Source organism: Mus pahari, chromosome 1, assembly GCF_900095145.1.
Source record: "Mus pahari chromosome 1, PAHARI_EIJ_v1.1, whole genome shotgun sequence".
NCBI classification, from domain to species: Eukaryota; Metazoa; Chordata; class Mammalia; order Rodentia; family Muridae; genus Mus; species Mus pahari.
The window spans coordinates 99505657-99509883 of record NC_034590.1 but is presented as its reverse complement, the minus strand read 5'-3'; the positions used below and the strand labels follow the sequence as shown (position 1 = coordinate 99509883).

General features: G+C 46.4%; 1 non-coding gene across 1 annotated transcript; it reads right to left on the bottom strand.

Annotated features, from left to right (window-relative positions):
- Window positions 1-3433: 3433 nt before the first annotated feature.
- Window positions 3434-3543, bottom strand: LOC115063074. The gene has a single exon (XR_003842952.1). It is a non-coding gene; the product is annotated as a U6 spliceosomal RNA (small nuclear RNA).
- Between the last annotated feature and the right edge of the window lie 684 nt (window positions 3544-4227).

Here is a 4227-nt window from a genome sequence, read left to right as displayed (position 1 = left end):
TGTGATGGCATGTGTGCTGCCAGAATGTGTGGAGGCTGGAGGACAACTTAGTGAAGTCAGTTCTCTCCTTCTAAAGTTTTGTGTGTCTTGGGGCTTGAACTTAGGTCACCAGGGCTGTATCACAAGCGCTTTATCTGCTAAGCCACCTTATGACACCTCTTCTTTTCTTCATTCTTGTTCCAGCCCTGCTTGCTCTGGCCCAAAGATTTGGGCCACTGTCGCTGTCTTCAGACACACCAGCAGAGGACATCCGATCTCATTACACATGGTAGTGAGCCACCATATGGTTGCTGGGATTTGAACTCGGGACCTCCTCCTGGAAGAGCAGTCAGTGCTCTTAACCACTGAGCCATCTTTTCAGCCTCCAATTTTATTTTATATTTTAAAAATTTCAGAAAACAGTGTGTTTTTCTTCAGGACCCAGAGGGTTTGCTTGATTTTGCAGGTGGGAAAACACACAACTTCTCCAGAGGATGAGGGCCATTCATTTACTAATTACTTTTTAAGTACCTACTGTGAGCCTGTTTGAGGGGCTGCCTGCTTTTAGGAGCTGGGGATACAGTGCCTGCATGGAACTCAGATTATGATAAAAAGAAATAAACAATGAATAAATAAATCAGAAATTATGTCTTAGGAAGAAGAGGGTTATAATGAAAACAAAATGCTGGGACTGACACTGAGGGGTATTATTAATTGTAAAGTACATTAGCTTTTGGTTGTGTAACAAGCCATGTCGAAATATCAGGGGCTTCCAAAACCAGACTTAAGTGGGGGCTCCTCTCTGCTTTTGGCTTTGTTGTTTGCTTTGGATCAACGGAGATGGTGGTCATCTCAGCATGTGTCTCTGCTGTTGGTTCTCAACAGAGAAAGGGGTTGGTTGAGTGTAAACAGGCCAGGCTGTCCCTCTTCCTGCTTCAGCTTACTTAACCCTGGTCTCCTGCCACTGATACCCATGTGTCTCTGGCCAAGGCGAATCATATGAACGGTGCCAACAGAAGGAAGTGTCCACTCACAGTAAGAGGCCCTGTGAAGCTGACAGGCTACAGTATGAACACCATAATCCTGTTGCTAGGGAACAAGAGCTGAGACATGCAATCAAGGCTACCTAGACAGCTGGGGAAGCGCTAAGGAGAGGAGGTGACATTTAAGCTGTGGTCTGAACAAAGAGAAGCAATTGCTCTTAGGATACTCTGAGGAAGAGCTCCAGGTAGCACCCATGGTCGGTGGAGATTGGGGGTGGGGTGGAAGGCAGATGAAGCAGAAACCAAGGGTAGCTGGAGCTCTGGGCCAAGGGAGGAGACCCAGGGCTCCTGGCCACGTGGACCTTGTAGGACACAATGCCAAATTCAAGTTTCAGAGGGAGAGGAATGGCTGAGAGTCACCATGCCTGGGATCTCATACTGGCAAGAGAGGTGAGAAGGAGAGATCGACTTTGAAAACCTGGAAGATGAAAGCTTCAAACCTTTAAACCATAAGCCCCAGAGGTTTGCCTTTCTTAAAGATGTAAAGGCTGCCCTGGAGAATTGGAAGATGGTCTAGTCTAAACTCTGACTCCTTTGTTGCACAACCTCAGCAGGCTGTTTCCCAGGGAGCTCTCTTCCCATGGAACCACTTGTTCTGGAGAGAGAGTTCAGGGTGGGCCCCAGATATGTCCACTGCCACCCTGACACAGCCTTCTTCTAATTCAGAGCAGAAGCCTCAATAAGGAATCACTTGAGAAGAAAGGCTCTGCTTGAATTTATTGTTTTTTCTCTCAAGTTTAAACATTCTCTGCACTCGACTGGCTGTTGCTTATGCGCCCAACTTATTCAGGCCATTTGTGTGTGTGTGTGTGGTCTATGCAGCCTGTTTCAGTAAAGTGTATGTTAGATGCTTGGAAATTATCCAACATGTGGGGAGAGAGAGAGAGAGAGAGAGAGAGAGAGAGAGAGAGAGAGAGAGAGAGAGAGAGAGAGACACACCACACACACAGAAAGAGAAACAGAGACTAAGACAGAGAGAGACACAGGTCGACAGATGGAGAGAGACAGACAGAAAGACCCAAAGAGAGAAAGAAAAGAGAAATGAGAGGGGAGGGTGGACAGACAGTGAGTGGGGGAAGTGGGAGGGAGGGAGGGAGGGAGGGAGAAGAGAGAAAGAGACAAAGAAAAATTTTAACTAACTCAGGCAGGGGGCTTGCAGATGAATAGCACACACTTAATTTGAAGAATGAACTTTTTGCTGCTGTTGTTGTTTGGCTATTGTCAGTCCCATGGCGAGTACGCTGACATGGTTTAAATTAGCATTGTGGAAGCAATATACTGCTGAGCGGTGCGTGACTGAGTTATTAAGAGCAATCCACGAGGAGCAAGCACGAAGCCATCTTGACAAAGAGAAAAACTTTCTGTGGTACTCTCTGCCAGCCTTGTCCCTGGTCATTGAGCACAATGTGGAACAATTTGCCCATGGCCTATTCTTAGGGGGTAGAGGGTGGGGTCATTTCATCAAGGGTACAGCTTGGGTTTGAAATTTTGTTTGGACTAGTTGCCAAGAAATTGGCATCTAAAATTAAACATTAAAAAAAGTTGAGAGCATTGGAAACTAAGGCAGGGAGTTTCATTCATCAAAATTTAATTAACTATTTTTAGCCCGTTAAAGAAATAGTGAAGCCGCACAACTTGATCATGTTAATTAATGCAAAACGTATTCTTATAACTTCTCGTGAGTTAGTGGGTTTTTTTTTTTTTTGCTGCTTTCAAAGCCAAAGGGCTAAAATGCCATCTTGACTTTGTCACCTTGAAGTGGTATGAACTTGGGCAAGTCATCTCTTTTCTCAGTTTTTGCATATGTATGTATATATGTATATGTATGCATGTGTGTGTATGTACGTATTATGCATGTATGTACGTATATGTATGTCTCTCTGGTAAACTTGTGTGCATGTTTGTGTGTTTATGTGTGTGGGCACACATGTGTATGTGCTGTGGAGGTCTGAGGTTAATCAGGATGGCTTTCCCCACCCCTCTCAGTCTTATCTGTTGAGACAGGCTCCTTTGTTGACCCCATACTCAGCTTGCTGTCTCTTGTCTGCCGTGAGATCTACGTGCTGGGATTTACAGGTGGGCTGCCACACCCACAGCGTTTATGTGAGCTCAGAGGGTCTGACCTCCAGTCCTCACACGAGGCCCGTGTGGCTGAGGCCTTTCTCCAGTCCCGCACTTACCCTGTATCCTTTCCTTTACTGTCTCTACTCTAGAGTTGGCTTTGCACATCTTGTGCGCTCTCTTTGTTTGGTTTTTCGAGACAGGGTTTCTCTGTGTAGCCCTGGCTGTCCTGGAACTCACTCTGTAGACCAGGCTGGCCTCAAACTCAGAAATCCTCCTGCCTCTGTCTTCCAAGTGCTGGGATTAAAGGCTTGCGCCACCCGGCAACGCTTCACGAATTTGCGTATCAGTCATCCTTGAGCAGCTTCACGAATTTGCGTGTCAGTCATCCTTGTGCAGGGGTCATGCTAATCTTCTCTTATCATTCCAATTTTAGTATGTGTGCTGTCGAAGCGAGCACCTCTTGTGCTTTTGAGTAGAATAAAAGAGATCGAGTTTGGGAAAGACCTTGTAATGTGACCCAGGAATACAAATATGCTTGGGCACTTATATTCACAGTCATGATCCGAAGCTCACTGTCATTAGAGAGATTAAAAAAAAAAAATCCCTGTGGCTATTTAATTAAACAAGCAAAGGAAAATATGGAGCTAGCGGGTGAGTGTTTCAGCCCCAACTCTTGGATGTGGAAGACAGTGGGAGGCCAAGTGTAAGCAAAGGCAGGGAGAAGAGCTATCCTCCATGGCCTTCCATCCGATGGTTTGAGTCTTTTAGGAGAAGCCTGGGAGACTCCCATATTGTTTTCATTTCTACATGTTACATTCTCATTAAGCTCACAGGCAAGGGGGAGCAGAGAAAAAGGAGGAGAAAAAAGAGGAAAAAGGAGGAAGGAAGAGGTGGAGGGAGAGGAGGAGAAAGAGGAGGAGGGAGAGCAGAAGAAGGCAGGGGAGGAGAGATCCCTAGAACCTGAGCAGATTCAGGTGGGGCACCCAGAGGTACCAAGCAGGAAGGAGACGTGAGTCAGGTGTGAGGCCTCTGAGGCTGGCGTTCTTATGCCCAGCAAACGGCTGTCTTTCCAGGTGTCTAGCATGCCACCGCAGTGTGTGAGCTCAGGGTCTGATCCTTGTGCCCGTGAGCAGATATGCCA